The sequence below is a fragment of the Micropterus dolomieu genome, linkage group LG04 (assembly GCF_021292245.1).
Source record: "Micropterus dolomieu isolate WLL.071019.BEF.003 ecotype Adirondacks linkage group LG04, ASM2129224v1, whole genome shotgun sequence".
Classification (NCBI taxonomy): Eukaryota; Metazoa; Chordata; class Actinopteri; order Centrarchiformes; family Centrarchidae; genus Micropterus; species Micropterus dolomieu.
The window spans coordinates 27,857,829-27,870,228 of NC_060153.1; the positions used below are offsets into that span (position 1 = coordinate 27,857,829).

The 12,400-nt window shown below is 41.3% G+C and overlaps 1 protein-coding gene across 1 annotated transcript in view; it reads left to right on the top strand.

Annotated features, from left to right (window-relative positions):
• Positions 1–1,141: 1,141 nt before the first annotated feature.
• The window catches only part of LOC123970200 (axin-2-like), a 39,505-nt gene continuing 28,246 nt past the window's right edge, over positions 1,142–12,400 (top strand). Inside the window, exons 1-2 of the mRNA XM_046048110.1 lie at positions 1,142–1,170; positions 5,428–5,485. The gene's annotated coding sequence lies outside the window, so the exon portion shown is untranslated. The remainder of the gene's footprint in view (positions 1,171–5,427; positions 5,486–12,400) is intronic.

The window sequence follows — 12,400 nt, forward strand, 5'->3', positions numbered from 1 at the left end:
GACTTCTGAAGGCCCAGGAGCTCGTCCTGTCTCTCCCTTTTGCAGTTTTCCCATAACTGGCTTTCTCGCATGGCTGCTAAAAAGACACCGTATCAAATGCAAACTGAGAAGTCACAGTCTTTCAAGATACATCAGTGGGGCCCTTGTGGAGATGCTGCTCGGCTTAGGTTTTTCACAACTTTTGAAAGATGAGAAATTGGTGCATTCTCTCTTGTGTTATCAGAGCTGCTGACAGTAAGTTCATGTTCTGTATGTGCAGAAAGACGACGCCATGAATACATGACCCAGAGCAAAGTCGAGTTTAAAGTGCAACTTGTCAGACCTCATCTTACGCAGTGTGTGATTTACATGTCATCTCTTTTATGAGAAACAATATATTGCTGTCATGTAATCACAGACGTGGTTACCTTTATATATTTAGCAGGCCTCTTTCATTCATAAAAATCAGAAATGTGTTAGAGGAATGGATGAAGGCATTTATGTTAAAAATCAGCGTATATGCCCAGATAGTTTATATTCTTTTTATATAGGTATTAGTTGCTATTTGTAGCTTGTGCTGTCTGGACAATCTGTGTTGGATATCTAAAGTTTAAACAGTCAGTGTTTTGCGTTCACCCAAAGCTAGGGGGGCCCATGGTTTAACACTTTAAAGAACCACTTTGTGGGGCGGCATCACGGGGCGGCCTCTAGAAAACCTGAAATAGCTGAAACTAGACCTCTGAGCAAATAATCACCCTGGGCCTCTGTAAACCATCATGTTTATGCATTGTAAATTGTGAAAAGGAATGCTTTAACATTGTGTGGCATATGTATTTCAAGGCTTTGAACATTGGATGGTTTCCGAATTTCACCCACACAACCACAGGCTTTTGCTCTCGCCTTTTGACTGAAATATCATTCAGATTCCAAAGGGACTAAAAAAAGGTTGCCTAAAGAATGTGTCTGAAACCATTCCCAAGCTGCTTCCATGCATTTAGCTATCGCTTCTGCAGGGTCAAAAGCCTTCCACCAACTTCTCACTATTCTAAGTTTTGCTTTGGTGACCATGCAGTTTTGAAATTACACAACAGGCTTTGAAGGGTTTGTCTGAGTCTTGACTTCAAAAATGTTCTAAATCCATAGAAGACATATTATAATCCTTCAATCCTCCACTAAAACTGGACATACAAGGTAACAACAGAGCTGCTTATATAAACACACAGTGGAACATATTTAGATGTTGCGTCAACCGCTTTTCTACCTTTGAAGGAGTTTATAAGAAAGGTTTTTGGCAGGAGTGCAGTCGCCACACCGGTTATCTCTTTCCTACACTGTAATTCACCTCATTTGTAACACACCTCTTCCTTTGATCTGTGGTTTTGAAACCTTGTCTCAGAACCTGTTTACCCACTGAGTCCTTGAAAAAGACCGGGAACAGACTGGCTGATGTCATGACACACAAAGACAAAGATGCACCCACTCCTTGTAACCTCGACCGGTTGTATTACCTTCAGTATGTCACAGGCTCAAACACAGCTACAGATGTCTTAAAGATTTGTTGATTTTACTTTTGTAACTTCTCTCCCCAAGCGGACCTTACTTATTTGTTCATCCAGGTTTAAGTTCAGCTCAGTTATCGACTGCTGTTGAAATACAAAAAGATTTGAAAAAGTGACTCCCAAATGGCCCGTGCAGTGTAACCAAATGAAGAATCAGATTCAAGGGGTGCATATTTAAAGAGGATAAAACTGGTTTTGAACATATTTATTGAAACAGCATCTAGGTGAGCATTCCCCTTGACTGATATCTGAGGGGAAGCATTGCTTGGAGACGAATTTCGTGGTGTGCTACAAGCTGGAGCACATCATAGCCCTGTGCAGCCTAGGAGCGTTGAAACAAGACATCCTTTTTTAAATATGCCACATAGTGTTGTGTTTTAAGTTTTGTGTTTATAATACTTAACATTTGGAAGACCCATCGTGCTGTTTGTATTCCACTTGCTGGCTTGATACCATTAGCACTGATTCCCAGCAGACGTTATTTTGTCCTCAAGTTACTGCAACTTCTGCAGGTCCTGCACACTCAGTGTTGTGTTCATCCAGTGAAAGTAAGAAGCATCCGTTGCCCCTTTAAATTGTCCAGTTGTGGCAAATGACTAGACTGTCAAAACTCAAAGCAACTGGTAGTGCAGGAATTTGAGCGTGGAGACACAGAGTACTGTAAAGAGCTCTCAAATCAAAGAAGGGACTAAGCATCAGCTAACAACGTCGGCCCCTTAAGGCTCGTGCAGACTACACAACTTTCAGCGTCGGCCGATGGCCGTGCTGTTCACACTATACAACTTGCCGTCTTGTGACAGGAGTCTGAAGTAGTTGTGGTGTTCACACTACATGACTAATCGGTGAAAGGGGGTCACACACTATGCAAGCTGACAATGACTCACCCGACGCTGGTCTCCAAACCATGTTTTGTCAAGAAAATACACGTGAAATGTGAAACGGGAAATGACACGACCTACACACGAAACAGCTGTTGTTAGTTATTATAAAGATAGGTTATAAAGACAAAGAATATGGGTGAAAGAATGGATTAGCTCATGCAGGTATCAGGGATTGTCTGAGCTACAGAGAGAGCTGGAGGTGAGTAAAAAGTGTTTTGCAGTGAAAAATTAGCTACCTGCTCTCATTGGCTGGATGTGGATGTCGAGTCGGCCGACTCTTCCAGATTATTTGGTATGCTATATCTGGCAGACTTTGGCAATGTATTAGAAATGTGTCGGGGAGCTGTTTTGATGCGTCCGAATGGCGACCACCGTTCAACCACTGGTTTACCCCCAATCACAGCCTGACGGTCGCCGAGCTCTCCAACCGGCAAATCAGGCTTAAAATTGTGTAGTGTGAACTGGGCTTTAGCTGATTGACTGACTGCTTGGCTGTTGGATTTTAACTAAGGGTGCTTTCACACCTGCCTCATTTAGTTCGGTTGAATCGCACTAGAGTTCGTTTTCCCCCTTGGCCCGTTTGGGCAGGTGAGAATGCAGCACTCGCACTCGGGTGCGCACCAAAAGTGGACCAAACAAGCTTACCCAGACCTGCTTGAATAGGTGGTCTCGGTACGCTTTCAAACGAACTCTGGTGCGGTTCGTTATTATTATTATTACGTTATTATTCATATTAGGCTATGTGGATTGATCTGCGGTCTAACATTAGGCTACCATTCATGCTTATAATAAATTATTTCTTCCTGAGCTCTTTGCGATACAGATCAGAAGCATTAAAGTGCTGCACAAACTTCTGTCAGTCACCTGAGTTTCATTTCCCCACGTGGGTCCTAATGATGCAGGATGACAATCGCCAAAACAAGCTACCTGTAAGTCTGTGTAACGTCATGGTTACTTCTCTTGGTTCATTTGTAAAACTGCATTGTGAACATGAACCGGACCGGAACTAAAATGCAACAGTGTATCTTTTTTTTTTACTTGGTCCGGACCAAATGAACCGAACTACAGGTGTGAAAGCGCTCTAAAATAACAAATTAGTACTAACGGTGTCAGTCTGTACCAAAAGTTCACGCCCCCTGGAGAACATGAAGGGCAAAAAAAACTATTTTAATTCGGCGTTTGACGTTTGGCTTTAAGCATTTGTTGCAGTTGGTTAGTTCAATATTTCTTGTTATTTTAACATAAGTGTTAAGTTTATCACCAGCTTAGTATCACCAGTTTTTGGCTACATTCAGATTGCAGGCCAAAGTGACCCAAAGCTGATTTTTTTTGCTCATATGTGACAGTGTTTCAAACAGTGTGAACAGCCCAGGTCACATGAAATCCGATCTTTTCCAGTTCGGATGTGAGCCACTTTCATATGTGGTCCAAATCAGATACAGCTCAGATTTTTTGAAATGCGGCCGCAGTCTTGACACTCAGATCGAAATTCATGCGACTCTGACATCACTCTAGAGCAGCCACTCTAGAGCCGCGGTGAATGAATAAGCTCCAAAAAAGCCAATATTAAACAAGTGGCTCTCTTATCCTTTACCTTGCTGTCATCTGCTCAAAAATTCCCTTTCTTACACCTAAAATCCACCAAATCACGAGCCACGTGCATGCTTCTTGTCATTGACAAGCAACCTATTTTGTCGTTTAGGGATGAGGACGTTTCATATTTAATACTGCTGCTGTTACTTTAAGATGCTCCCAGATGGCTCCGTTGACAAGTCAAAAGCAGTATGCACCTTGTGTGAAATGGAATTAAAATATCACCGAAGCACTTCAAACTTAAGCTAATGTTAGCATCAACGAGCTAAGCATGCAACTAGTGCAAGTGCAAGTCATATACATTGTCGCCGGGGACAATTATTGCATGCGTATGAAATGGAGAAAGCAGCGAAACTGAAACTCCAACTCAAAGACAAATGCTGTCTCATTGGTTTCAGCTGAACTCAAAAATAATGTAGCTATGGAGTATTTTGTTTGTTTACCTGTTGATTGTTTGATTTGAAATAATCAAATAAATCTAAAAGTCAAGTTCATAAACTAACTTCTTTCTTTGAATTAGTTTGATTTCCAATCAAGAGACACTGGTAAGAATTGTTATCATTGTTAATACAGACTTAAAGCAGTTAAGAGACATAATAATAATAATAGAATTTTTATCATGTGATAAAACATGTGATTAATCATTAACCAGGGAAAGCACTGGACTTCCTTTCATTGGTCTTCGTACTTGACAAAAACAATCATTGTGTTTAATAAACACACCATAAATGTCAAATACAGAGCCTAAATAGATCTTCTCAGAACAAGGGACAAGGCTGCCGGACAAAAACTGTCAACATGGCAGGTACAACAGGCGTGTTAAGATCTTTAACTCTGTAGTCATGCCTCTCCTGCAGCCTTGATCTTGCTGCCTTGACATATGCACACACATGTATGCACTTACACACACCCAGGTGAAATCCTCTCCCCTTTGTGAAGCAGGGAGGTGATTTATATTGGGCAGAAAAGCAAGTAGGGTGACATTTTGGAACTTTGGAGCTCGAGGGCGGGGGGCTTTGAAAGGAAATATGATAAGTTATGTCTGTGGAATGTCTTGACAAGAATGTGCAAGGATTTTGAGCTCTCATCTCATCTGCATAGCTGCTGAACTTGCAGTAGCTTGTGCATTCCTGTTCATTTAACAACATGCATCTAGTATTTTTTTGAAACACTCAAGTCAGTGCCATGTCACAGATTATCCTACAGCTCACTGAGTTACAGAGCCAGCAACAAATGAGCTTCAGTGTAGGAACAACCTGTGCTGGTACTAAGCAGATGATGCAACTTGCTAAAAGTTAGAAAACATGAGAGGAGTTGTGAAGAAGATGTGTAATGTGTTGTAATGTGAAGAAGATGTGTAATGTGTTGTTTCTTTACTTTGAAATAATTTACCTTTTTGTGTTTGTTTGTTACAGGTGGCAGCTAATGTTTTGGAGGAAGTATGATAAAAACGGAGCTTACATGCAGCAATGTGTAAGTACATGTCGATGGCTTTAAAATGCACTGAGAAGATTCAAGTTTGGCTGCCGCTGTCATTCCAGCTTTCAGAGCATAATCTACATTATTATTCCCTTCAAACACTTCTATATGGGACGTGAATGATCAAGCACATTATATTTATTGATGTAATCATGTTTACAATACGCTCAACTACTTTTTCCCATTTCTCACTGAAACGCACTAAATTGTTGAACCCCTTCATTTCAAATTTGGAAGTATAGACTTTTTTTCTGTTTTTCTGTTTTTGTTTTTTTTTTAGTTAGCGCACCGTAGAGGTAACAGGCTTTGATGGGAGAACGAGACGGGAGAAGACATGCAACAAAGGTCCCTAACCAGGGACACTGCGATTGCATATTCATCATTTCTATTGCGCTCATAACAACATTATACTCACCAAGTTCATTGCTGGGATCTGGGAACGTAATAACATGGCAGAGCAATAACCACAAACTGCGAGATGGTCAGACAGGTTGGAAACAAATTCCCAGGTTATCCAGACCTAGTTGGATGAAAAAAACCTGATAATTGAAAATGAAAATGATAGCCAAACCTGACCGATACGAGCATCCATCACATGACTTCTTCAGCTTTGACCTAGAGCTACATCTATAAGTCGATTAATCTATCAGTCAAAACAACATTCATCCACAAACTATTTTGACCGCTTATTATTCGTTTCAGTCATTTTTGAAGCAAAAATGCTGGTTCCAGCTTTGCAAATGTGAGGATTTCATGTTTTTCTTTCAACAAAACAAACTATTTGAAGAAGGCACTTTGGACTTGGGGGAATATACAAAAGTTTGTTTCACAATTTTTGGACATTCTATAGAAAAAACAATGCATTATTTAAAATGATAATGAAAATAAATTGTTAGCAACATGTTAGGTGCACTTTTCAGTTTTATCTCCAGATAAAGAAGATTATAGTTCGTCTTTTATTCAAACCTGTCTGATCATCATATATCTTGGCTCTGGCTTCGTCTCCATGTTACCAGAGCTCAGCAATTGCTTTGGTAAGTGCAGTCTTATCATAATAGAAAGGTTGGCCAAAACTACAAATATAAGACCCAAGTTGTAATAAACCGGAATTAGGATAAGCATGGAATTTGGAAATGGAAAATGTGCAGGGACCCTGATTAAAAGGGTTCAACACATACACACACACAAACACACACACACACACACAAACTCCATTAGTCCCCAGAGCTCCAGCTGCCCAGGCCTCTAAAGTCATGTTGTCCCAGTGTGATTGAAGGTCCAGCTGGTAGACCGGCCCTTTTGATCCCCTTTCCCTTTTTATGAGAAAGACAAACAGCTCCTCGTCGTCACCCACACTGGAGTGATTGATACACACACACACACACACACACACATTGTGATCACACACATGCATGCACACATTCACATGGTGATCACAGACAGGCACATGTGCACATGCATACACACTTGCATTTTCTTAATGGATGCCGTCTCTCCCACTGTAATTACTCTGGTAATGACCTGCTTGAACTCCCAATGAAACCCAGAGGGTGAGAACTAAAGGTGGAGAAAGAGAGAGAGAGAGAGAGAGATACAGTTGAAACAATGCAGTGTATGAACATGGCTGCAAAGATTGATTTTGGCACACTGTTATTGCCCTGATATATAGTTTATAATGTGCTGATGTTATTACCCTGTATGCAGGATAAGTGGTTGATGATGGATGGATGGTTGGATGATGTTATTAGTAATAATAAGTAGCTTTATAATCAATTTAAATTGTATGTATTTTTTAAAATTAATTTAGGGGTCAAAACACTGGCAGTTTTCTCTCAAAGACACAGATTCTACCCTAAAACTGAATTAACTATGGATGTCATGATATTTGTCTCTTTAGTTAATATTTGGTAGAATTTCCAAAGCTGTAAACCAGAGAGGCGAAGGATTTGTAAAATATTTGTGTTGCTTCCTTGCAAGAACCAGGAAATGTACCGTAGCATTGCAGAATCACTCTGGCCACTGTCCATCAAATACTTTCCTGCTGTTCAATGAACAGCGCATCAGTCTTGGCTCTCCTTTAACCAACTTTTGGAAATTCATGTACGCTTCATGTTCATATTTCTAGTCTTAAAGCCCAGGAATACAATGTTCTTTCTTTTGCTGGTAGAGCTGTTACATCTACTCTGATTTTAAAACTTCTCAGTTGCAGTCACTTGCTTCCAATATGTCTGCCACCAGTTTCAGTCATTGGTTGTTGGTCAACGTATTCTCATCTCAATGCGTCACAGCTGACGCTTTCAGACAGCGTGACAAAGCGTAATTATTTTACGCTAAAGGTACCCTTCAGCATCTGTATGAAACGCCACCGTTTGCCACGTCCCAGCAACACAAAGGAGGCTAACCCTACCTGCTAGGATGTGCACAGCTGTAGGGTTAGCCGGTCGACGTGCATAAAGTCAGTGACTTAGGTTTAGGTAACATTTCTGATGGTTGTGGTAAGGGTAGGGGGCTTCGGGGGGCTGTCAACACCTTTAACAGGAACGTAGCTAGTTAGCTAGTGTAGCTAGCACTTCCGGTCTGATCTAGACCATTCTCTTTGTAATATTATTTACAGAGACCCAACAATTCCCACCATGAGCAAGCACTTGGCGACAATGGCAAGGGAAAACTCCCTTTAACAGGCAGAAACATCAGCAGAAGCTAGACTCAGGGTGGGTGGCCATCTGCCTCCACTGGTTGATTCAAGAGAGGTGGTGAGGGGGCAGGAGGAAAGAGCACACAGGAGCCCAACGCAAAATAATAGTAATGGTAGTGGTAATAATACAAATATCAATGAAAATGAATAATAGTAAGAATAATGTTAGACAGTGTCTTAGAATAACATAACACAACACTAAAACAAGGCATAATTGTATAATAATCAGGGCAATAACAAAAAGTATCTTTTATTTTTGGTCAAGAGGGGCACTTTGAGCCAAAGGGGGCAAAAGGGCAGCAGCATGAGCCACTTTTGCCACTTTCACAGCATTAACAAACCGTTTCCTTGTTTTAAGACAAATCAGCCATGAAGGCTAAATTACTAGTTGGGGTCATTTTCAGTATACTGCTCCAAGTGAAACACTTACATGAATCTGGAGCAGTTGGTCTTCACATAAATGAAGTTTCATCTTAATATAACTGTTTATCTTGAAGGGACGGAGTGGCTACGCTGAATGCATTACAGAACCAATCGTGCTGTGCTGTTTGCAAGCTAATATCCACCCTGAATGTTTGAAGTGGGGTTTTCCAGTGATTGTTTTTTGTAAGTTGTTCCCTGCGCCTCTCTCCCCCTTTGGCAAACTGAGGGAACAATAGAGGGACAATAATAGAGCGAGGGAGAGGAGGCGAAGAAGGGAATGTGCTGCCGGATCTACACTTCCTGGGTCTCTGCTGCCTGAGGCATTTAGGGGCCTCCTTACACGGGTGCAATCCATACATGGGATTTGCATGAAACAGACTTTGATGGAGTCTCCCTGCAGCTAAAGTGCTAAAGAGACACAACACATTCATTCACAACTGGACACTGCACGGTGGATGAGAAAGAGCTTCCGCTCAGAAAAGGGTGTCATCTTTCACGTTTTTGCACCACAGGGCGTCAGGATGTCTGGGCTTGTTTTTAGACCGTTAGATTGTCACGATGCAGGCAGGAGTGAGAGGATGGACATGATGAAGGACAAATGCTGACAGAAACAGACTACAAATAAAGATGGGAAAAGATACAGAGTTGGAAATCCACTAAGGCAGAAAGATGGAGAAACAAAAGAAAATTGACAAAGAGATATGAGAGAGAGAAGAATGACATATGAAGTTAAAAGGACATAGATAGAAACAAAAAGATGAAATGAATGAATTTAGATACTGTGAGTGCTTGGGGTCAGCTTCTTTTTCTCTTTCCTCTCCTCTCCCTCTTTCTCTTACGGTAATCCCTCCAGTAGCAGTGAGCTGTTAGGCTCCTCCATAAATCAGCGTTTGTGTGAAATACCAGCGGGAGCCAAAGGTCAAAGGAGAAAATTAGCAGCTGTCTTTTCCTCTCCTTTCATGTTAGCCGCGGGGCTAATCGCCAAGTGCGCCATCAGCCTCATTTCCACTTTAAAACAAACTCCCCGACAAGCTGGGGAGGAGCTGTTTGTCCGCTCTTACATTTTATGGCACCGGATTTTATTCTGGGGGGGGGGGGTAAGGGGGTTCCTACCATTGCTTTATGCTCCTTCCCCCTCCTTCTAAGCTCTTTCTCTTTTCTTTCACCTATCCCATCATCTTCAGGTGTGGCAGGGCAAACAGTGGAGCATGCTCCTCTCGCACTGCTTTGTTTACACATTTCAGCAGAGCTGGAGGAGCAGTGATGATTGGCAGCCTTTCCCTCGGCTCCACTCCACGGTGGTGCTACTGATTAATACGAGGCCTGGTGAACTGTGTTGACCTTTTCACTAACACAGTCTGTTATTGTCCTGGCCAACTGTTAGGACTTCCCAGTAGTTGATGTACTCACATTGTTGGACTAGACGTGGCATTATTGGCTGATAGCAGCAGAGGGGAAGGTTTTATGGTGCTTTCAGACCAAATGCGAATTTAATCCTTGCGACGCTTTCCTTGCGTGAGTACATTCGCTGCAAGTGTTCACACACAACGCGAGAAGGCAATTAGAACCTGCGAAAATTCTGTCAAGTTGGAAATTTTCAACACCCTTGCGTTGCCTTCGCCGGCACCGCCCCCGTTGCGTCGCTTTGCGCCGTCCGACAGGAAATCGCGGCTCTACGCGTCTTTGCATTGACTTTGTATGTAAACCCGAACGCTCGCTTCGCTTTTGGTCTGAAAGCACAGTTAGTAGCGTTCCCAAATGTGCTGAACAGTGAATTTATTTTGTTTTTCAAGAACTACAACATGATTGATAGTTATTAATTTTTTTGTCTCGTTACTGGAGGAAGACAAAATAACAGAAACAGTAATACAGTATAAATTGGTCCCTTTATGCAATCGGGAAGCCTCTTGTCTCTCATAAAGGTATGGTCACATTATGTTTACATTCAACAAAATGCACCCACACAGGGCCCAAAAAAAGGATGGGATTCACGATTCTGATGTGGTAATAAATAAATAATAAAACATTTATCAGGGCGTGGTTTGTCGTTCAATAGAAGTGAATTTGAAACAGAGCAGGACTGTGGTAGGACTGAAGTGTAACGTTACCAGACCTTAAGCCTGAAGCTTTGTGGCATGTTTGCACAGAATGCATCATTTTCATGCTCAGCTTTTCTTATGTTGCCACTACTGTCTCATCACAAAGTAATTTATTTAAAGGTTCAGTGAGGAGGATCTATTGACAGAAATGCAATATATTATCCATAACTATGTTTTCAGTGCTGTATACCTTACATAATGAACCGTTATGTTTTTATTATCTTAGAATGAGCCATTTCTATCTACATACATCGCGGATCCTCTTACATGGATGTCGCCATGTTGCGCTGCCATGTTTCTACAGTAGCCCAAACGGATAAAAGTCTCTACAGAGCACGTTTCGTCACTACGATGACTACATACAGAGAAAAAGAATTAACAGAAGTAGCATTAGCAGTATTAGTTGTAGTCACCTGGTTTATTAGAAGAAGAGAAGAGAAATTTGGACAAATGGAAGCCCACAGGTATTATTTAGCACAAGAGCAGATATAGCATGTCAGCCACTGTAGCTTCTCCTGCGTGCTTGGAAGAAGAAGTATACAGAACTTTGATTCATGCAAAATCATGGATTGCATAGACATATTTTGCAAACATGTAATTTGTAAAATGGTGATAACGGTTAGTTTGCTGTCCATGTAGAATGAACTAGATGTCTGCGTTTTATTTACATGTTCTGATCATGTTAATCCAACACATCTTTGTGGTTGCGTGTTGATTCCACATTCCAACTTAAGAGCACATGAATACACACTGAAGTCGAAGAATGGCTTCACAACTCGGGAAATGGGACTATCCGAGGAGCGCGTGAATGCACCATGAGCCACTGGTTGCAATTTGCAGCCCTCACCATTAGAAGACACTAAAACTTAAGACACTGAACCTTTAATGAGGGATGTGTTTCCATGCATCTTTTTTCAGTTTAAGTACCAGTTGCTCATTTAATTTATATTTAAAAGAAGTATGAAGCCATTTGCCAAGATGATCAGCTTTTCCTCCATTTAATTTATTTTACGAATATGAGAGGAGTAGAAAACAGCAGTCTTTTTTTGTTCCTTTGAGTGTGACTGGTTGTCTCCAGGTTGTCACTTCTGCATGTAAGCAAACATTTTTCGAAAGTTGAACCCTTCTCAACTCCCCAAGTCACACTGCTGGACTTTTTATTCTTTGAGCAGTGTATTGTACTAGTATGTTTTTCTAGGTTCAGTTTACAATAAATGAGATGGTATAACCAGTGTTTGATTTAATATTTGTGAACAGGGCATCACAAAAACCGTGCAACAAATACTGCCTTTGTAGATTGCTAAAGGTTTTAATTAATCACCTAAAGTGTGTCAGAGGTCTACAGGAATGTTTGAGGTCATCGATTGTGCTGTTGTTGTATTTAAAGACCCTGACAATCTATTTCATCAAACAGTTTCTTATTGTGAGTAAGGGGTGCTGCTAAGCAGCAACTTCTGGGGCTCAAAAATGAATGAAGCCAACATGAAAGTGCAAAAACTGCAGTTCCTTGAGAGCCATTTGAGGCTGGCTCCAAAAGCGAGTCAATCCACTTAAACCCTCATGTTAAAGCTCATGTAAATGTTAATGGCCAACTTTACAGAAATAAACATGTTTACATCCTGGTGCAAAAAAAACCACGCTCCACCTCTTTGCCCATTTTTGTATTAGCCGGAGTCGGGCACTGCCAAGATG